The 23,342-nt window shown below is 45.5% G+C and overlaps 1 protein-coding gene across 13 annotated transcripts in view; it reads right to left on the bottom strand.

Moving 5' to 3' along the window:
* ADGRB1 (adhesion G protein-coupled receptor B1) overlaps positions 1-22,831 on the bottom strand; it is a 290,622-nt gene extending 267,791 nt beyond the window's left edge. For 5 of the 13 annotated variants that reach the window (XM_065054574.1, XM_065054575.1, XM_065054573.1 and 2 more), the window contains exon 1: positions 21,805-22,829. The gene's annotated coding sequence lies outside the window, so the exon portion shown is untranslated. Of the gene's footprint in view, positions 1-21,804 lie in introns of all 13 variants that reach the window. The other 8 variants (XM_065054576.1, XM_065054578.1, XM_065054579.1 and 5 more) reach the window with 8 other exon arrangements.
* Between the last annotated feature and the right edge of the window lie 511 nt (positions 22,832-23,342).

Below are 23,342 nucleotides of genomic sequence, written 5' to 3'. Positions count from 1 at the left end.
AGTCACTGTAGTGAAAGAGAATATCCATTTCCAGGTACAGAAAAAATTCCAAGTGTGGCGATTTGCATGGCAAATGTTTTTGCCATTCCAGCAGCTCTGCAACTATCCCATTGTCAGAAATTCATTTTCATGCAGCCTTCAACAATATATTCTGTAAACCTTTCATATTCGTTATTATCCCAGCCATTCGTCTTTGATTTCTTCTTATCTCTTTCTACAGATGGAGAATCTCCAGATTTCATAAATCTGGTGAGCCTGGGTTGGGGCTAAGAGGAGGAGCAGGTAACAAATTCACAGCTGTAAGAGAAATGTACTGTCTCTTGTTTTTCTTTCTTTGCTGCTGGTATTGTTGATTACTCATGAATACTTTGATGATTAGAGGAACATTTGGAAAAACGTTCCTCATCAAAAGAGCTGTAGTTCAACCATTTCATACCACAAGGCTTACATTTGCCTCCCTCTGGTGACAAGGACTAAGATAGAGGTTGATGGATCTCAACCTCTCAGCAGGTTGGGAGGTCATGATGAAGGAGCAAGATGCTCGAAGACAGCAGTTAAATATTTAGTTCTCCATAGAAAGCTTCTGCAGGACCATTGGGCCTGGGACACAGTGAAAACACTTGTGAAAACACTTGTCATCTTTCTGTTCTGATCAGCTATTCACAAAAGGAACAGAATTAAATTTATGCATGTGTGTATAGCATATATGTTGAGAAAGACACACACACATGAAACCAAACCTGGTATAAGACTTCAGAAATCCCAACATCTGTATCTGGAAGTGTTAGTATATAACCAACTGATCTCGTTTTTTATAAAAATGTTGGAAAACTACCTGTACTTAAGCCACTTTATAGGTGAAATGATCATGATCCATGATCTATGATGTTTTATCAAAAATAATTTAAAATAGAAACTGAAGGTATTATGAATATCTAGCAGTAAAAAGTGTATGGCAACAATCACTGTCTAAAAGTTAGTTCTGAGATAAGCTGTTAGGAACAAACAAATTTGTTCACAGAAATTCAAAATGTTTTCCCAATGGACTTAAGAAAATAAAGGAAGAAAAGAGACTAACCTGTTTATTCTTATAATTTTTATTTTTATTAGTATTACTAAATCATGAGTACCTGTATCTGTTTTCTTTTTTTCCCCAATTAGTTTGGAGATCATCCATGCTGAAAAGATTTTCACTTTGAAATAAGTTAGATTCACCTTCATTTCACAATGCCTCCTCTTTCCTAGTTTCAGCAAAAGAGCTCAGGGGTTAACAGAGCTGTCATAGATTGAGTAACAATTTGCAGCTTTAGATTTGAAGAGGTTGCCTAGCAGTAAAAGACTTTTTACATATCACTCCCCCTTGGAGGTGTTCCCTATTTCATGTATATTGTTAGCTATAAACATCATATGAAGGAATATATAAGAAGATATATTAATTGGAGCTCTGTCTCAAAATCAGAGTATTAAGTATAACTGGGAAAAGCCAAACCCTTTCAAAAGCAGTATCACACAGGCAGCTCAACCCAGCAAGTCAGTGTTGGATACATAGCAACAGATGCAAAAATCAACTGGTACAAAGCACCATTCTCAAGGAGTTTTTCAGTATCATTTGTTCAGCTTGAGGGAAATACTGGGATGGTACTAGGTCTGGGTCATTCATGAAATATCTTGCTTTTATTAATATATATATATGCGCGTGTGTCCGTGTGTGTATATATTATCTCTATAGTGTCAGCAGAGATATTTATGTTCACATAGTTTGTCCTCAAGCCAGACAAAGCCATTGAATTTCACCTAAGAATTCTTGCACTTAGCTCAGAAACCTGGGTTTAGCACAAAACCCACACTTTTACCTTACTTTTGTATTTTCTGACAACTCCATCAGCCAATCAGCAGTGGTGACTAGCAGCAACAACAATATCTTGGATGCAGTTTTTCACACAAAAATCAGTAGTGATGAGCCTTGCAGAAGGAAGACTCATATTTATCCATAAGGCAGAGTCATCTTCCTTTCTCCTGCCCCATCATGTGAGTTTGCAAAGGCACCAGCTGTCACTTGAGCTCTTCCACATAGACAATCAGGAAGCCTATTAATGATTTTCTCTTTCTGGTCAATAGATCACAAACAGAATCTGGCTGGCTTTAATTTGGACCAGTGGAACAGGCTTTCTACAAACTTCAGGTCTCTTTTGCCCTATTTAGGTCAAGAGTTAATATCCTTTATCACAAGCGAGGGGTCATGTCCTGCTGTTTAAAGTCAGCGCACGCCAAGCAGGCTGCCAGGATGAGCAACCCCTCTCATCCAGCTAAAGCTGGGCTGAATTGAGACCTGTGCCCGGGCACAGCAGAGTGAACAACACTGCAATATGCTGCCAAATACTCACAGTGCATCGTGAATGAGTTATGCACAGAGGGCTTTTCTGGTCTAAGACACAAGATAAAGAAATGATGCTGAATCCTTTTTTTTTTTTTTTTTTTAAGAAAACAGGCTACACTGTCCTGTTCTATCAGGCTCAGCTTGTTGAAAATTAATAGGTCATAAGGATTTCCCCCAGTCTTCAATAGCTTTGACCCCACCACACCACCTGGAAAGACCCTTCTCCCTGCAGGTCAAAGGAGTTCAAGTCCTGTCTTAAATCTTGAGTGGAGTGAGTTTAGGGGTCTCAAGACCAAATTGGCCTGTCCTCTCCATTATTTCCATGCCCGAGAATCCTTTGGAGAGCAACAGTGAAGAGGCAATCAGAGGAGCTGTGTGTTCTCCTTTTGTCCTCCCCAGTCCACCATGCACAAGAATGGCATGTGCCTCAGACATCTTAAGATTAGCCCTCTACCCAAACTATGGCTCCCAACTTGGTTTGTTCTGTTGTCCCCTTTCAGCTCTAGCTGCATTTAGGACAAAAACATTGACTATTTTCTGCAGCCAGGACACGCCAGCCAGCTGGTGAAACCCTCCAGGACTCAAGGAGGCCATTTCATCAGACAACACCGTCTCCTCTCCATCTCTGAGAAGCTGTCAGCTTCCAGTTGCCCTTTGAGATGAGACCAGACACCACCAGCACAAGAGAATCAGGGGATAAGTATGGATGGTGGCAGACGCTCTTCTGAAGGTATTAACTTTTGATGAAAAACCCTACCAAGGGGAGATACACCATCCTCCCCCTTCCTTTAACCCATCCTCACTCCTATCTTGGCAAAGCAAACAAGGCAAAGGGCTCTGTTGTTTCAGACCCCCGAGGGAAAAGAAGAAGGAAAAAGCAGCCCATCCTCCCCGCCTAGCATGTGACGAGCCACAGAAGAGCAGTGGTGTTGCCAAGCCTGGTGACTAAGGCCAAAGAGAGAGGAGATAGAGGAACACAAGGCGCTGCTTGTTTGGGTTTTGTTTGGGGAGTTATTTGAAATTCAGCAGCAACTGGCATTGGAGAACAGAGTCCACTCAGAGCCCTCTCTCTTCCCATTCATCCTCAGCCCAGCAAAGACAGGAGGGAGGGATGTAGGCTGAGGATCAGGAAAAACAACCAGTCTCCTTATAATAATGCCTGCCTGGTAGAGGCTGCCTCTGCCCATGAGAAGACATTTGAACCTAGATTCTATCTTGATATCCACAGCAACCTGGAATTGAGGAATTCTCTGTCCTTAGCAGTGTTTTTGGCAAGGCTTACAACCTTCCTCGTGAAGGCCAAGTCATTTTTTTCCTTCTACCTCAGTTTCCCCAGGTGTAACGTAAGAGTAATATTGTCACATTTACATAATGGGGACGTTCTTAAGCTAAAAGCTGTAAGAGAGTAAAGTGATTCTTATGGATCAGAAAAAAAAGCAGAAGATGAAGATACAGGTTGGACACAAACAATGCGATTGTGAAAAAAGCAACATGCCAATTGAGGATGCATTAAGGGAGACATTTCTAGATTTCCAAATACAGGGAAGACACTATTTTCAACCATATCTAAACATTGTATCCTTTTTTTTTACGCTCAGATTCAAGAAAGATGAATTCATAGGGAGACAGGGTTGCAGAGAAAGATCACTAAGATGACCAGAAGAGCATAAGACTTATCAGAAGTTACTGGCATATTTAGCCTTGCAAAAAAAGAAAGTGAACAGAAAATCAAAATGCTATAATTAAATTATGAGAAGGATGTACCAGGGGGAGAAATACTCTTTAAATTAAAGAGCCGTGATACCACGAGAATAAACAGGCTTGATTTAGCAAAAAAATATACCCAGGTTGAGGTTTCTAACCACCAGAAAAACTGTTTTCCTGGAGAGTCAGTCATGTGCAGGTAACAAGGCAATCTCCTTGCTACCACTGAGACGGAGTTCACTAGGAAGGCAGGTGTCTTTGGGAAGTGGTCTCCTAGTTCTGTCCTTCTACATGAAATGTAGAGAGATGGCAACATCTCTACACCTCTGTAGCTTCTGTCTGTGGAGCTCAGCACAACAGGGAGCCTTTGCATCAATGTATTTCTGTATCCTGTGAGATACCTCCTTGCTTTTTTGTCTCAGGCATTCGGTGAGTCATCAGCAGCAAGGTGAAAGTTTTCTGATCTAACCTTACACTGAAGTCTCCAATAGTTCGAGGGCTCGTGTGACAGCCTGCAGACCTGACAGTTACCTTCTGCAGGCAGGAGAGGCTCCTTCCACTTGTGTACCCATTTTTACTTCGAGGTGCTCTATCTCTAATGCTTTATTCCCAAAGATATAGATATTTTAGGGGCCCAGGCCAAATTCCAGAGAGCAATCTCTTCCTGATTAGATAAAGCATGTTGTTAACAAGCCAGATCACATTCAAAACAGTGGATCCAAGCCCAGAAGCCTTACTCTTTCCTTACTGAGCTATCTCGGAGTTCTTCTCCTCCTTTTCTGAGCCTCTGACTCCTGGTAAACCTCTGGGGATTGTTAAGCACCATGGTACTGGGGTCAGAAACCTCTTCTTCATGCACTTACTTCCCTCCTGCCCTACTTTCCTCCTGATGTCAAGGTGAAGGTAGCCAGGAGAGATGAAATAATCTTGCTGAACCATCTCCTGCCCTTTTTAACATGGCAAGAATCTCTGCACATGAGTAATTCTGAATCCAGAGAAACAGTCACTCTAAATACCCTGATCTTTAATCCTCTTCTGCCTATATTATCCCATGATGCCCCTTCCCCTCAATCACACCTTCACACACCTCCTCTGGTCATCATCCTCTCCAGCACAGGTACCACATGCATATTTGCAGCAAAGGGGCAAGATTCTTTGATCTTTCTCCACATAGGTGACACTCTCAACCTCTATCCCATGTTTAAATCTCACCTTCAAGTACAAAACTCCTGTTGGCACATTTCAGTTGTCTAATTTTAGGCAAATATAAGTTTAATCTTCTAAAAACAAGACTCCATCTCCACATGCACAATGAACCTAAAGGACATGCCCTTTCCAGCCAGGATGCTGACAAATGTGGCTACAGTGCCAGTGAGACCTTCGTTCTCCATGAACTGTTCCTTTCAGTTTCTAAGATGCTGCTGCTAAGAGAGACAGAGCTCCTTGGAGACAGAAAGAAAAGACGCAGAGGCAAATATTTCATTCCCCATGGAGACTGTATTCTGTCCTTATTACTGTTCAGTAATCTCCTGGTCCTTTTGGTCATACCTCTGGTTTCTGATTGTGACTACTCTGTGTCAGCTCTCATAATGCTTGTTTTTTTACTGTGAAATGAGAATTCCTCAACTTATGCAATCATAAAAGGCAGGTAATATTAAAAAAAAAATAAGTACAAGTAGCAATTTAAAAAATATATATCCCAGACGTCATTGCTGAAACAAGTTGGTAAGGCTGACCACAATTAAAATTTCAGATTAAGAAAAAAAAAAAAGAAAAGAAAAGAAAATATTTCTAGCATTTTTAGATTTTTATTTTTTTTTTTTTAATTTTGGCCATGTTTCACAACTAGGTAAACAAAGATGAAAAGCACAGGATCTTTCCATTCAAGCTCATGCGACACTCAAACAAGACTGTGCAATGCACAGTTAAACCCAGTCTGGGCGCAGCTTTTGGAGAAAAGTGCCTGCAGCCCACGGGAGGAACAGCCACTGCTGCCACAGTGTGACCCTGTTCAAGGAACGTAGAGTCCCTCCTCATGCCTGCCTGCTATTTTGGTCCGAGTGCCCCTTAACACCTTGTTCACATTGCTATTTTAGACTGGGTGTCCTGTGCTACCTTGTTCTCATTGCACTAAAGCAAAAAAAAAAAAAAAAAAAAAAAAAAAAAAAAAAAAATATATATATATATATATATATAAAAATATATATTAAAAACCCTAATTAGTATAAACGGAGGCTGAAAATATGGATATTTCACTGAAGTCCTGAAGCAAATGACATCTTCTCAGGAGATTACCAGAGTGAACACAGGCACATGTGTTTTATTTATAGCTCTGGTTTTACTGCAGTCACTCAATCAAGCATGGCCAGGACTGCATATAGGCAAATGCTGTTAACTTCTCCCCTTCTCAACTTTAAAGGGCAGCTAACAGCTTGTCCAGAGTGTTTGCTATGAATTTTATGAGCACAATTTAATCATAGAGAGAGAAAGCCGTTGCTTGAGAAACAAAGCTGCAAAAGAGGGAGGCAGATTGTCCCTTTGCTGCCTTCCTGGTGGGTGGACTATGGGATAGAGACGCTCCAAGGAGGGTCCAGGCTCCCTATTCCTTTCACATCCCTGTCTCTGGTGTCCCCCACTTGTACAACATGCTCCATTCATCACTTCTTGGAAGCGTTTAAACCAAGGCAGAGGATCTCTCTAATAGGTTTGTTTGACTCCTGCCACAAGTCACAGCAACCACAAGAGCTCAGAGATTTTCTTCACCCCCCACTCTCTGCTGTTCATTGTTCTGCAAAGAGACCACTTAAAATAAATAAGCCCAAGGTGTGGTTACAGCACCAGCTACTGAGATGCTGGGAGTGATGATCAAGTGAAAAATCTCATCTACTTCATCTGGTTATCACCCCTTTCCGTCTCTTCCCTGCAACTGTCTCTCTCTTCCTACCCTCGTTTCCACCGCTGTTAAGTAAAGATCCTTCTTGGAAATGTTCATAAGCTTTATTAGAAGAAAAAATAATAATATTCTTTTCCCTGACCTCCTCTGGACTTTATTTCTCTTACTTGAAACTTGCTATTGAATTTAGAGGCTGTCTAGGTCACATTACCGTGAAAGAACCCGCACAATGGCTTTAACATCAGTTATCCTATTGACCACCTGCACCTTAAAATCACTTTGCTCTGCACTTTCCCCCACAGATGGAAGCCCTGTCCTCCTATCTTGTATTGTGGTAGGTTGGTAGAAATCATATTATATTAATTCATACACACTTAGGAGTAACTCTGGGCCAGTTTCATCCACTATAAACTTGCACTTCGCAGTCACAGATGTCATCCCAAACATCTAGATCTACCTCAGTCTATCTGTTGGCTTAAAGCAAAGAGGAGGGTAGTCAGAATCTGCCTGACACAGCAAATCTAGGGAGGAGAAAGGAGGAATCAATTTTTATAATACGTGTTTGGCACTACATAATACATATAACTCTAAATGCAAGCCATAAAGTTGGAGAGGCTTATAAATTAAATCCATTCTGTCCCTTTTAACTAAAAAGTGACCTTACCATAGAATTAAATGTGTTTTTTAGCCAGTGATCTATGGAGCTGTAAAAGTGGCTGATTGTTGCAGCACGGTGTTATAGCACAGAAAGGAGCCCCCGGATAGACATCTTCACACAGCCCAGCCCATGCGCTGCCGCTTGGTTTAAAATTAACAGAGTCACTGTACAGTTGGGGTTTCACCCTTTTCCCTAACAGAAGAGCGTGACGATGTCCCTGCTGGTGTTGGTCCCTGAACAGGCTGTCCTCCAAACTGTGTCCAGGCTTGGAATGGGGGAGTGTTGCCTGACCAGGGCTGGAAACATCAGGGTGTGTTCTAAAAAAATCAAATCAAACCATCTGCACAAATGCATGGCAGTTTTTGGATCTGTGTCCTATCCCTGTTTAGTTTACTGGGCCCTAACTACAGTGCAAGAGGGGGAGAGGATCAGAAAGTACCCTGGGGTTCAGCAAAATGCCATAGTGGCAGAGAAAAAGGGGGGGTGGAAGGTCCCTGATTGCTCATGATTACTCCATCCCCCTGCTCCAATAATCATACAGGAGAGTCTAAAATACAAAAGACTTGACATTGGAATCCAGCCCAGAGGACACAATTTAGGATGTTCCTGAATGCTTTTGAATGGCCATAAATTATCAGGCTTTGTTTCACAAGAAAATATGGTTTTGAAGGCTCTGCTGGGTTACAGGTTGGCATTCATGCATATAGGCTCTCAGAGCCTGCAGGAGATTCAGTGCTCTGAGGAATATAAACAACACAGGATTGAAGGCTGTTCGACTTCCAATCAGTACAGCAGTGAATAAAATCACTTCCCCCATGCCACAGATGAAACAGATGCTCAGGAAATTCGGTTGTGTGTTTCCTCATCACTACTGAGAAGTGGTGCAAAGGAGAAGCCAAGATCCTTCCCAGCTACTGAAAATCACCAAAGCTTGGACAAAAAAGTGCTGTCAGGTCTGTGTGACTCCTCTGTGTGTTCACTGGCATGGTGTCACGCTGTTGAGTCGCAAACCTCCCTCAAACGGTAAGAATGGATTGAGGAGTGCAGCCCAGATGGGCCAACGTTATGTTGGAGACTCGTCTGAGATTATAGAGTGGTTTGGGTTGGAAGGGACTGTTAAAGGTCACCTAGTCCATCTCCCCTGCCATGAGCAGGAACATCTTCACCCAGATCGAGTTGCTCAGAGCCCTGTCCAACATGGCGTGTGGTATCTAGGCATCCACCACATCTCTGGGAAACTGGGGCCAGTGTTTTGATACCCTCATCATAAAAAAATTCTTCCTCTTGTCTATCCTCAGTCTCCCCTGTTTTAGTTTAAAACCATTACCCCTTTTCTTATCACAACATCCCCTGCTAAAAAGTCTGTCCCCATTATTCTTACAGGCCCCTTTTAAGTACTGAAAGGCTGCAATAAGGTCTCCCAGAACCTTCTCTGTACTCCAGTGTGCAAAATATTGACCTCAATTAGTTGTGTCTCAAGCCACCACTGCTAGCTCAGTTATTCTTTGGAAAACCCTAGGTTATATGCAAAATATTGTCCTAAGATGTGGTTTGTGAGTATCACCTCCTTCTAAGCCTGGACACCAATGTCAATGGCTCCCTTATAATTTTGTTGTTTCTTTTTCTCCTGGGCATCTATTATTATTATTATTTGGTTTGATAGTGGCATTTTTGTCTGCAACTATACTGCTGAAGCACACAGGACCCAAGAACTGTCCTATGGCCACCCATATTATGTAATTATTATCAAGGCAACGCCAGGCCCTATCCAGGGGACAGCATGGGCCAGAGACTATTACTAATAATCTGTATAATTAAGACTAAGTTGCACATGGGGAGATAGAGAACTGTGGCAACAAGTTGCACCATGCCACTTAGCCAAAGAACAAGCCCTGGTGTGTACTGTTGATTAGCATTTGGTGTGATTATTTCATAGACTGCAGATCTGCAGGAGTTCAGACCCCTACATATGCTAGAGATGTTGGCACAACAAAGTACTCACAATGATTAACTGGAAGGAAAAGAAACTTTGATGGTGCCCAGATGAAACTCACCTCCACTCCTGGAATAAGAAGGAAAGAGATATTGAAAAAGTTGATTTTACAGAGCACAACAACGCTCAGCCTCAATCAGAACCTCTTCTATCTGTGATGGTACTAACAACAGCATCATATTTACCCAGGCTTCCTCGTTATTCCCTCACCTTGAATCTTTACCAATGTTAGAGCTTTTCTTCTTCAAGGGAAAGAATAGTGAATGTTTTACTGAACCTTGACCACTTTTGGAGTCTCTGCTCACTGGAGTTATGGATTCTATGAAATAAAGGGAAAGAACCATTAATCAGCAGCTGGTGTACTGAGCTGATGTCCTCTATCTCCCAGCTCTGCCTGCCTGTCACACCAGTGCAAAAATGTCAGATTTCATTCTGTTACCATGTCAAAACTATTTATGGCTTGGCAGAGCCCAAATACTGCAGCCATCCAGCACTTGCAATGGATCAAGTCAAGAACATCTGGAATAGAAGACTCACTAGCAAGAGCCCTTGTCCCGAAAGGAAAGGAAAGGAAAGGAAAGGAAAGGAAAGGAAAGGAAAGGAAAGGAAAGGAAAGGAAAGGAAAGGAAAGGAAAGGAAAGGAAAGGAAAGGAAAGGAAAGGAAAGGAAAGGAAAGGAAAGGAAAGGAAAGGAAAGGAAAGGAAAGGAAAGGAAAGGAAAGGAAAGGAAAGGAAAGGAGCAAACAATAACAACAAAAAAAATCACAAACAGTCACCATTTCAGGCTTCAAAACTGCAGTCAGATTTTCACAGAGAAAATTCGGCAGCTTGCATACCAGTTTTTGTCAGCCTAGAGTTCTTCCATCCTTGCTGTTTCTGCCACAGTACAGCCAGAAGGCACCCAGTAAGAGTCACATCCCAATGCAATGTAGCAAATAGGATCAACTTCTCTAACTTCATGAACCCCTAATACAAATTTTCCTGTGACTGACACTAGGTAGAAACGGGTGGTAAGATATTTATAGCCAAGACTCGGCAACAGCTCTCCAGAACCTTCACAGAGGGATAGGGCTGAGCTAGAGATGAAGCACAATCCCAAGACCATCAATGTTGACCCTATCCCTGCCAACGGTTCACTCTCTACCTAACTCAAGCCATAGACCAATGAGCTACCTCTGAATCCAGGAGCTCTACATTATCTGTGCCCATGTACAGTGATGTACAACTTATGGTGATCAAGTGATGTGAACCTAAAAAAGCTCAACGAGAAAAGCTCAGAGACAGCAGACAGTATTGGCCAACAATTTGAGATGGAATAAAGCACAGTGACTTTAAGTGATTCGCCCTGTTGATGACCCGGGGAACAGCCAAGCAAGTTGCCACAAGAACAGAGAAAATAAGAGTATAGGCAGAGCCCCAGCTGCCAGTATTTGATGAAGGCTTGGCGGCTGGACAGAACAATTACACCACCGAAGTCACCTTCCAGACTAGAAGCCAATTTGCACAGCTGAACCTCCCCCTCTGCTTCCAATTTTTCCTTTTCTGTCTGAGGAGTTGTAGCAATCAGACCCACACTTTCAGAAAAGGACATCTGAGTGGCAGGATGGACCACTGAGTGGAAAGTGTGGCCAAGCAGCATCATTAATTCTCCACCCCATTTCTGGCGTTTGCACTAGGGTGATTGATTTCTTTCCTCCCCCCTCCCCCTCCTACCCAGCTACAAATAACTTCCACAGGGAGATTATGCTGTCTGCTCTGTAATCAACAGCAACTTCAAAAGGGCTTAGCACTAGAAGAAAACCTCAGAGGGCCAGCGTTAAGTGGGAAACAAACACAGCATTTGGGTTGTAATTTGAGGTGGGAGGCTGGGGTTTTAATAACCACATCGCTATGGCGTGCTGTGCACCTTGCGGTTCATAAACTGCATTTATGAGTACAAGAAAGTACCAGGAAGAGTTTTCAGTCCAGGAAAAAGGCAGCCATGTCTGGTGTGGAGCATCTGATGTTATTTAGTTGTGCGTGGTAGTTGTGTTTAGCACCAGCTTTTCTATCACTGTCACCTGCACATGAGCAAAGTCTGGTGACCCAGCTTCAGCACTGGGAAGAGTTGTGTCCTATTTAGACCCAAGCACTCTTTTTTGTGAGGGAAGGGAAGTGAGAAAAATCACTGCTTTGTCCCACATTCCCCTCACCACACGAAATAGGAGCCATTGTGGTGAGCTCCCCTGTATATACATTTGAGACCTATTAAAGAGAGGAAAAAGAAAGATGTTTCAGTTCCCTGAACCTTTTAAGGTGAGCTCTGATTCAATAAATAGTCCTTGAACATGCTGGGAGCTGGTAGGAATCACAGCCAGCTTCACCAGATATTTTCCTCATCCCCAGCACTACATCCCACATCATACCCGATGCTGTTGGTGCTCAGGTGTTATCATCACAAACACTCTAGGATGGTCTTAGAGATCCTTTTGAGAAGATCTTTGCTACTAATCAGAAGTTAAAAGCCAGACCAAACAAAGGAGGGAGCCACCGGACATCAGCCTCACAGAACAAGGATGAAGAAGCTATTGCAGCTTGTGGTGAAGAATCCACTCTTCTCACATCCCAGCAAACTCCCATAAGGGGCAGAACAAGCCTGCATGCTCAGCTTTTCCTGGGATAATAAAGGATGCGATTCACAACAAGGCTTCACCAGTGAAGCATCCAGTGAAGATGTCCCTGCTTATCGCAGGGGGCTTGGACTAGATGAACTTTGAAGGTCCCTTCCAACCCAAACCATTCTATGATTCTATGATCCAGTGAGGGAGGTAGAACAAACTAAGTATCACATCTTAAGGCATTGTCTGTTCCCATTTCTGATCAAAGGTGTTGTAGTATTGTTACAGACCACAGCCCCGACAAAAATCAGTGTAAAATTCCAGAGACATTAAGGGGTATGGACTGACCAAGAGGGTCCTTGTCTAGAAAGCAGGATAAAGTCAACAGGACATCAATCCAGGACTTTGCCCCAGTAGAGGGCAGTGACAGGCTCTGCTTCTTCAGGGGTAATAAAGCTGTTCCACACAGTAAAAAAAAAAAAAAACAAAAAAAGTTTTTTTTTCTCACTCAAAACACCTCAGCACCCTTAGATATCAGCCCATAGACCTCAGCCCCCATTAGCTTTTCTCCCTTCTGAGATACCAAGCTCAAGGGGTGCTGTTCTACAGTCCAATCCTAGAGTTTGTCCTGCAAGACAACCTTCAGCGGTTTTCCCAGGAAACCTTTAAGTACCCTGCAGGTTTTCTGCTCAGCATACACAGGACAAAGTGCAGCTTCCAAGGCTATCTATGTTCAGTAAGGACATCAAAACCTGCAGCACATCTTCAGAGAACCACAGATGTTTGAGGTTGGAAGGGATGTCCAGAAATCACCTTCACCAGGTTCTGGGTAGAGATTACACCGTCTGGGGGCTGGCTACCAAAATTTCCACTTCCAATGGCATTTGCATGCCTGCAGGCACTGCTCACAGAGAGGCAGTTGTCCAGTTCCAGAGGGATGCCTTGGGTACATCTACAATCATCACAACTCTCACAGTAAAGGAACATCCTTGGTATTTCCATGCATCCCACTTAACTAGATCCCACAGCTAACTGGCATTTTGCTGGGGTCCCCGTTGCCCTCCCAGATTTGCTGCATTGCTGACTGTCACCATCTCTCCTGTTGGTGACAGAATCATCTCCATCTGGAAAATATGGAATTCCCCACAGCACTGCTACCCCTATTAACATATTTAAAAACCCCAAGCTGGCAGGGGCCAGCAAGTCATACAGAGCAGACAAAATTTTACATTGTTCATATTATTTTTTTAAGCATTCAAATTATGCAGTAAATGTACATTAACTATTAACTTATTCATTCACTTGCCCTCACGACTGGCCTGCAAGTGCTAAGATGGGTGATTGGAAGGGCAGTGCTGTGTCACATCTCCTGCCTCTATTGAGATGTGGGAAGCTCAGAGACCCACCATTGTCCTTTTCCACAAACAGAGGAAATGGCTTCAAATTGCACCAGGGAAAGTTTAGATTGAATATTAGGAAAAAAATTCTTCATGGAAAGGGTTGTCAGGCTTTGGAACAGGCTGCCCAGGGAAGTGGTGGTGTCATCATCTCTACAGGGGTTTAAAAGACGCATAGATGAGGTTCTTAGGGACTTGGTTTAGTGGTGGAGTTGGCAGTGTTAGGTTAATGGTTGGACTCAATGATCTTAAAGGTCTTTTCCAAACAAAATGTTCATATGATTCTATGATTCCATGTCTTTGTCTGCCCACAGACTCTATGGACATGACCCACATGGTCCTTATCACTAAATCTAATTCTCTTTCAGGATGGCTGCACTCACCAGAGCAGACCAAGCACTAAGTGTCCTTTGTCACATGTTCTTCCTAAATCAAAACCCATCCCTAGAGCCATCAGCATTTCCCTAGAAAGATGCTGTGCCTCAAGGAACGCTTGCAAGTAGGGCAGCATGTCAGACCATTGACTAACCATATCATTGCCAAGCTGCATCCCAAGTGTAAGTGCCAAGACAATTCAGCCCTGCTCACAAGGGAGAGGTTCACTGCCATTTACACATTTAACATCACTGACGACCTGACAGGCAGTAGCTGTACAGGCTGCTAGGTTACAGAGATTTTTCCCTCCTCCCGTCCCTGATTTCTGCCATAAAAATCTATGATTTTGATTCCATAAAGAGGCATTCTTGGTCCACATGCAAGAACCAAAGTTCTTCACCACTGTCTGCATATGACAAGCTTGCACTAAGATCCAAAAAGCAAGGTGTTCACCCTTGCTCCTTTCTTTGTATACACAAAAGTGAGGAGATTTTTGTCAGCAATTAACCCTTGTTTCAGCTCAATAGGCTTGATTAGATTGTAGAACAACATCTGAGAAGTGAAGATTAGCAGGCCAAGCTCTATAGTACTTATGCAGCTACTCAAAATCTGATTTCCCATTCTTTACTGGCATTTAAGTCTTTTCAAGCAGTCCTTTCCAACTTCCAGATGCTTAAGACACAGGTGATAGAAAAAAGCTTTTTTTTTTGTTTTGTGTGGGAAATGGCAACAAAAATCCTGCCCAGAAAACATGCCTAAGAGTGTGTCTGTGTGTCCATCTGTGCACGTGCACTAATGCATAAGTTTGGTAGAACTGACCAGAGCACGAACATGCAAATGCTTCAGTAACATCATTCAAGAAGGGAGAAAACCCTCCTAAAGCAGGAGCTGAGTGGATTGCAAGAAGATCAATTTTTGCTGCATACTGATTTATTCAAACCTTCCACAGTGGCAAAGCCCTCTATAACAAAATATCTGATTACAGGACCATGACCATAAATTCCACACACCCTCAAGCAATGGCCAATGAATAACTGACTTGTTAAGGGAACGAACCTGCGCAATGAATAAATCTACCAACAGAGCTTTCAATACAAAAGACCCCATTGGGACAAATTTCCTTCTGAAGGCGTATTGACTTTCATTTGCAAGAACCAGCAGATATTTGTTTCTAGAAGATAGCCATTGTTAGATTGCTGCTAAACAACATATCATATAAACCAGACTCTTACGCCAAGCTTTATCTACTTGCATATCAAAATGGGCTGGACTACGTAAAGGACCATTTTGCCGGATGAAGTGTTATACAAAGTCTCCAGAAAAAGCAGAGGAAACCCAAGGCAGGTACAGGAGACTTGCATGCTTCCAGACCCTCAGTTGTAGAAAGGCACCAAGTAATGAGAAAAGGCAAGAAAACCAAGACTCAGGAGGAAAATTTAAGGGTGGACATGCATTTGCAGTCAAAACACAAGAAGAAAAATTCGTGGCTGGTGCCCTTAAGCTTGTAATCCCAAAGGAAGTGTTGTACAGTATCTTTTAAAATGAAGCCATAGGGTTTGAGTTTGGGTAGACCAAACTTTTGGTGGTTTGTGGAGCTGTAGGCTTAAATGATCAGCTGAGAAATCCACAAGAAGATAGCAGCACAGGTGGGATGGAGAAAAAGTGTTTCAGATCCAGATCTATTCCACCATGGAAATCATGATGACCCCTGTCCTGAAAGTATTTAGGGGAGAGATCTATGCTAACTCTCAATGAATATGGAATAGGTGGGTCTGCCAGGAATGGGATAGCCCTCATCTCTGGCAGAGGGAAGAAAGAAAAGAGCCATTTTGCAAACAGGAAAGACTTTGTTATAGGTCAGCTGAGCTCAAAAATTGAGGAAACATCTTCATCTGGCAAAGTCAGCCTGGTGACAGGCAGGAGATGAGGTGAGCATGCAGGTGGGAGTGCTGAAATCATAAGAAGAGGTATCACAAGTCCCATCTCTGACCAAAACAAGATGTTCAGAAAAAGAGCTTGGCAATAATATATACTGCTGCATGCATACGGCACACACAAAATGGTGTCCTAAATATATGCAGCATCCCCCCATCCTCCTTTCAGGCCAAATCAAGTCAGCAAGCAGCAACTCTACCTGGAGTAAACCATGTCCCTAAAAACTATAATGCTCGCATGTACTTCATACATACTCTTCAGGCTAATGTAGAGTGCACCACATAAGTTTACAGCCATCTTTTTAAATTTTTACCCTAATGTATTCAAAGCTGGTAGAAAGTCTAGATTACTTTACAAGGTCTCTGTTCATTCTTCCTTCAGATACCATTTGTTTTACCCCATCCCCCTGTGTCCCATGGATAGGGCAAGACACCAAACGCAGCAGAACTTGCAGTTTCAACAGCTCTTTTATAATCAGCTGGTCAGTGTTTTAAAAAGGGATATTTTAGAAAAAACGCAGAGGGAGTAGGAGAAGAAAAGTAGGAAATCATCCCTAGTTTAATTTTGATAACGTTGGTTGGGGTGATTCGCTCCAACAAATTAAAATCAGCAAATCTTCTCTCATTTTCCACGACAGAGGTAACCAATTTAAATTTTCATAAAGGGGGCAGTGATGTGTGTCTTTGTGAGACAGACTCACCAATCAAGCAACCTTCTGATTTAAAATATTATCTTTCTTTTCATTTTTTCTATTTTTTTTCTTCCCTGAGAGCCTCCTGGAACGACATGACAGATTATCTCAGCATAATCAAACTAATACAAACCCCTTGCTCTAAGAGGCACCGTGAGGAATTTCTAAGCCCAAGATGCAATGATGAATGGACGTTCTTAAGGGGCTCCATTTGCTGCTCATTTTCGTTTTTCTTTTTGTAACGTGCTGTTGTGGTTTTGTAGCCTCAGCATGCTGCAAACCATATTAAAGAGCCATCTATCTGATGGAGTGCATGTAAGACAAAGGGATGTATGGTCTCTACATGGGCTGGCCTGCCAGATTGCTCTCCAATAGAGAAGTTTGGCTTCCAGTTGGTGGTTTCTTATGCTCTAATAAAATGCCACCAGTATTGTGTTGGAGATGGGATGGTGTCTTTTGGGTAGCAGGAGCATTAAGAAGGGTTATAAGGCAGATGGGACATCATATACCAGGATGCTGGAAGATGCTAAAGACCAAGATGACATCTTTGGTGGTCCTGACTTGGAGGAATGATGGTTGCCACAGCTCCCTATCACAGTGATGGGGACTTAGAGGGCTGGTCGCTTGTGGATTTGGGACCTGAGGGGCCACACATGAATCTAAAGTGTGCATTTCAAGTCAACAGAGACTCCTGTCTCTCCAGTGCAGATGGGACAGGGAAATACTGTTTTCCCTGGCAGAGATGTGGTTCAAAGCAACAGAGGTGCAAAAAAAAAAGATCCCTGTACCCACCTTGGCTGAGAGAACTATGTCCCAGCTCCTTTCTTCTCATGCTTCAGAGCCCTAAATCTCCACCTCACCCAAATATATGGATGGGCATCAGCCTCCATCAGCAAGTTACCCACACCTTAGTCCAGTTTCACCCCAACACCGCCCTCCTGCCCTCTTTCATCCCAGCACCTGCAAACCCCAAGCAAGTGGAGAGCCCAGGGAATTTGGGGAAGAAGCCATGAGGAGAACAGGGAATCACCCTATGCAGGGCAAGCCCTGGGATGCACCAAGGACCCCTGTGCTTTGCCTGCAGCCATATCAAGCCATTCCCATATCTGCTGCGACACCGAGAAAGACAGTCTCCTGCAAACCTCCAGGCCAGGTGCCAGCTCCCTTCCCATTGAAGGCTCGCTTGAGGATGAGAATTTTCTCCAAGGGGAGGAGGCAAGCTAGTTACAGAGACAGCCTGTCATCCATCTTGAAGAAAATACTCCTCTGTCTTTGCACCTGTCCTCGAAAGGTGGCAACCAGTGTGCTGCAAACCCAAGATCAAGCCGAGAGAAAAAGCTTTGACTCGTTTGTTTACCAGTGTAGGTTTCCTGGAGCTACTTAATGAGCCAAGCTGATACCCAGCAACAGGTATTGATGGCAGGGGATTTCCTGCATGCTACACTTGAGCTATGGGAGAAGGTGAATTTAGATCTATGATCACTCGGCTTCCTACCTCTCTCTCCCAAAAAAGAGGGAAAAGAAAAGCCATCCGCAGCCATACAAGCACCACAGGAAGCCCCTCCATCATTTCCCCCACTGCCAGGAGCAGTGAAAAGGCACGATCCCTGCTGGATGATACCTTGGGCTGACTCCCAGGAGCAGAGTGCTTGAACACCCTGTTCCCCCCCTTTTAGGGAACAAGAGCTTGTACGCAGCCCACGGGACAAGCCCGTGGGTTTGGGGACTGCTGCCCCTCTTCTGGGCACCAGGGCAAGCAGAGCTGCACATGCTGGTTGCACTCCTAGGGAAGAGCACAGTGTTGTATAATGACCTTTGCTTGCACAGAGATGCTGAATTCGGGGAAAAACGGGGGGATAAATAATGAGTATGGTTAAAAAAAAAAAGGGGGGGGGGGCGGCAGGCAAAAAACCCATGGGAAGGTGGTGCTCGCAGAGTGGGGAATAAACCCCGTGGGGCCGCGTGTTTCGGGTGTGGGGTGCGAGGCGGATCTTAGTGCGAGCCCCAGAAGTGTGGGCTGTTTTTTTTAGTGAGGGGGATAAGGGGGGGGATATTGCTCCGCAGGTCCGTACAGAGGAGCCGATCGCTCCGGGGGCGGCGGGCGGCGATAACCGGGCTGAGAGCGCCACCTCCCCGCCGCTCGCCGCAAGCCCCGGCCGCCCCCGGCCGCTTCCCCCCCTCCCCGCTTCTGCCCAAAGCATCCTAGGCTGAAGAGTTTGGAGAGGGGGGATCCTGACACTATGTTGCGATGCGCCCCCACCTTTCCCAACCTCTACAAGCCAGGGTTGCAGCGGGGATGGCCCCGATGCTATGGGAAAGAGTGTGGGTGCTGAGGGGCGTTGCTAAGTTTAGGGTGCTTGCAAAAGCAGGGTGAGCAAGGGGAGGTGGAAGAGAGGGAAGGGCTGTGTGTGTGTCCCAGACCACCTCTAGGTGCCTGCAGAGTGGAGGGCAATTGCAGCTCTCCCTGGGGTGGCAGAGCAGTGCAATGGGGGGTGCTTCCCCCATCCCAGATGCTGCCTTTGGCTGCCCCTTTGGGATGCAATTGAGATTCAGGAGTCTCCTCATACAAACACACAGACTTTGCAGCCAGGGTATGGGGACTGACACACCTCCCCTGCCTCAGTTTCCCCCATGTAAGGGGAACAGCGGTACAGACTTGTCATTAATAGGAAACCACCCCACTTTCCAGCAAATCCTTCCCTGTACCTGCTCACCTTTGCAGATCAATTATGGAGGGCTCCAAACCCCTATCCCTTCACCCAGTGCTCTGCAACACCACCCCAAGTACCATGGAAAGGGTCAGTCACCCTGCTCATGTCCTATCCCTGTCTTTCCTTTGCTCTGTTTCTCTGGCCTTCCCCTTCACCCTCAGCAGCAGATGCGATGCTGCACCCTGATCCCTCTACAACGTGCAAAGTGGAGCCTGGGGGTCCTCTGGTTACCCCCTTCTCAGCATCCCGCACTCCTCATGCCCCTTTGCTGCCTCTGAGACACACCAGGCAGGATGTCCTACCTGTCCCCCAACCCCTGCCTGTCCCCCCCAGCCCGTGCATGGCTCAGCCCCATGGCCACCATGTCCCCTGGCAGTGCGGCTTGGCTGAGAGCTGGTGCAATTCCTCAGCACCCTTTGAGGGTAAAAACCTCCTTCACTCTGCCCCGCAACCACCCCCTTCACCCTTTCCTCAGTGGGGTCTTGGGTACAGTAGCAACTACAGGACCCAGGTTAATGAGTCATTAATTAATTAGGGATCCACTTAATATGCACGGGGAGTTGTTTGTTTCCTTTAGCAGCCCGAGCTTTGGATGAGATCCCAGCTCTGCAAAGCCTCCAGCCTCATCTCCCAGCTGATAATAGATAATACAGATATTTCAGCACCAGCCAAAGCAGAGTCATCATCATTAATACACAGTCCTCCCTTGCTACGTGGCGGAGGTCGCCAGTCAACTCCATGGAGTAACCCAGGCATCTACCCTTCTGGCTTCCCTTAGGTTTTACATGGCCAGGCAAGAGCAAACCTATAGTTAATCAACAGGTAAAGGGGCTGAGAAGGTGCATCCTGCACCCTGACCATCCCCTGGCTCCCTCCCAGGGAACGCTGGCTTTCGAGGCGCTGTGATTTTCGCTCTGCCGCGCAGGTTTTGGCATCTGTCAAAGTAGCTTCGTTCTTCCTCACCCCCCCATTCCCCTCCTCCTCCTCCCTCAGACATCAGCTGTCAGCTGGCTGTGGTGCTCGCCAGACCCAGAGCTGGAGCTGGATTGAGCCTGAGCCCTGGAAAGCCCAGTACCAGAAGGATGGGGTAGTCAGGGATTGAGGGGTGGGTGTCATTTTATCTTCCATCCCTTTGACCTTGCCTCAATACTCCTTTCCCCATCACCTCTTCTCTGTAAAACTGATTCACATGGGTTGTTCCCTTGGCCAGGGCAGGATCGGGGACGTGAGTGTGAGTCACAACCAAAGGTACCTCACACAGCTGATCTGCAACCTGTGCCTTCGATTGCTGGGGGCTGGCGCCTTCTCTCAGCCAGGATCAGGGCACAACCAAGCTGAAAAGTCCCTTTGAAACCCCTACCTGCTCCTTTCCACCCCTCTTTTCCTTCCAGCCTTGGCAGAGCCATGGCTGAAATACCTCTCTGCGAAAGTCTGAAGATGCATCAACAGCCACCCTCCATCAGCGAATGTCAGGCCGTGAAAGGGAAGGGGGCGGTGGGGGAAGAGGGAGAGACAAATTCTGCGATTCATTCCCACACAGGGTGATTCAGAACAAGATGCATTGTAATTACGCATCCCTGATGGAGACTCCTTCTCCTTCCACCCCCCCCACCAAAGAAAGGCTAAGCTGAGCCTGGGTGCCAGCATCCCCCAGGAGCCCAGCTCCAGGAGCAGTTTGTGTGTGTCTGTGCTGTAGTCTGATCTCTACATAGGCTAAAGGCTAATTTTCTCCTATGATGTGAAGCAAAGTGCTGATAAACGGCATTGGGGGGGGGGGGGAACATTTGTAGCTCATCACTTCCCCAGCCATTGCCTCCAGTCCTGCGAGCGGCAAAGCAAGGAAAGACCCCCCCAAAAAATAACTCTTCAAGGGAAAAGAGGGAGGCAAGGAGCTGGGATGGAGGCAGATTCATGCCTGGGGCAGGCAGCTGCTTATCCCTCCGAGACTTTGTTTGCCAACATTGCAGGCTGAAGAGTCCCGGACCCCGGGGCTGCCTGTGAAGGCAACCGCTGCTTCGCGGCACTTTGCAGTTCAGCCCCGGGTTGGCTCTGCAGCTCTTCCCACCGCGATCCCCTGCTCCTGTTCCCTCTCCTGGCTGCTTTCTTTCTCCAGGAACAACCCAAACCTTAACTCTTTTCCCCAGGACACAAATGCATTTCCCCCCTCCAATTCCTGCAGACATCAATATTTTCCACCGCTGCTTGATGTTTGCCCACATGCACGAAAGTTAAAACTTCCCATAGCAGGGAGCGATTATGCTCCATCAGTCCAGGGGGTGAAAACAACCTCTGGGTGCTGTTTCTAGGGGCAAAAAGCAGAGGAACGGGTCCCCACCGCTGCCCCCATCCCTGCCTCCCTTAGGGATGGAGAGACTCCCCCTCTGCACTCCAGGCAAAGCGCAGCCAGGAAAAGTCGTGTCCTCCCCCCTCCCTCCCCTCTGAGGAAGAAGGAAGGGTGGCCGGGAGCCCCTTACCTTTCCGAGCTCCCCAGGTTTTATATCCTCCTTCTTCCTTTTGTCAAATTCCAAATGGAAACCAGCAACATATCCAGGGGTAACCAGCCCAACATTGGGCAGCGCGTGAAGTCCAAAAGGATGGTAGAGCTCTCTCTCCCTCCGCTCCCTCCACTCTTGCCTCTACATATATATATACATACACACTTATATATATATATATATATATGTATATATTAAATGGAAAAGGGGAAAAAAAAAATCCTAAAAGAAATGGGGGTGGGGAGGGAGAGGAAGGGAGAACCTTTGGTGTCTCTGCAGACAGGCAGGTGGTGGAAGAGAAATGCTGAAAATAATTAAACTGTTTTTTGAGGAATCCTTAGGAGAGGGGAAAAACGCCGTTAAAAGCCAGTAAATCATTAGATCCAAGCAGACGATCTAGTCTTCTCCTTTAAAAAAATCTACAGCAGGGTTCAGAGTAGCTTTCCCAGCAGCGAAGAGCGAGAATGGTCTTCTTCAGAAAGATATGTTTGTTTAAAATCCACTCGTCTGCTTTTCTTTCTTTCTCCGTCTTCTCCCCCCACTTTTTTTTTTTTTCTTTTTTTTTGAATTCTGCTTCTGAATCTCTCTCTGTGAAACTAGATCCAGTCTTTGTAGCCAGGGGCTGCATTAAGGATTACATCAGGCTTTTATAAGCTTTCCAGATCACACATTAGAGTGAGAGGGAGAGAGAGAGAGAGAGAGAGAGAGAGAGGGAGGGAGGGAGGGATAGGAGGGAGGGATAAAACGCACACACACATACACATGCACAAGCACAGATCGGAGCTTTTGTAAAACAGGCAGCTATAGGCAAGGACCCTATCTGCCATGGTATTGCATCGGGCATGCTTCCCTAGCCTATAGGAGGAGAGGATGGATGGATAGATGGATGGATGGATGGATGGATGGATGGATGGATGGATGGATGGATGGATGGACAGAGGAGCCAGCGAGAGCCGGGTGCGTTGGCGGACGGGCAGCACAGCATCCCCAGGATGGCTTAGCCCTAAACGGGGAGCCAGGAGGTGAAGAGGGAGCCAAGGATGCTGGAGGGTGGGGGAATGGCAGGGGCTCTGCTGTTCCCCCCCCTTCCAAAAAAAAAAAAACAACACCAAAAAACGAGGGGGTTTCAGCACAGTGCCGGGAGGGAGAATGGGCTGCTGGGGCTCCCTCGCTGTCTCTCCCATGGTTCTGACAGCCTTGGGGTGGGAAACAAGAGATGGGACAAGGTGGTGGGAAACCCCAGGGCAACAGCTCCCCACATCTCATAGCCCAGCAGGCTGAGCGGGGCTGCAGTTTCCCCTGCACCCCAGTTTGGTGGTGGCTTTGCACCCCAGCACACGGTTGGTTGAGGCAGGAGACAGCCACAGCCATTAACCCTTTCTAATTTATTTATTTATTTATTACCTCTTTTCTAGCATCTCCCCCAACTCATCTCTCCATCAACCCACATGTATGGGGGGGGGGTGAAGAGGTATCGCATCAGTGCAACACCCCGAGGGTTGCAGTGAGATGGGGGG

Source organism: Columba livia, chromosome 2 (genome assembly GCF_036013475.1).
Source record: "Columba livia isolate bColLiv1 breed racing homer chromosome 2, bColLiv1.pat.W.v2, whole genome shotgun sequence".
NCBI lineage: Eukaryota > Metazoa > Chordata > Aves > Columbiformes > Columbidae > Columba > Columba livia.
The sequence above is the reverse complement of the archived record's forward strand: the minus strand, read 5'-3'. Positions and strand labels throughout refer to the sequence as shown.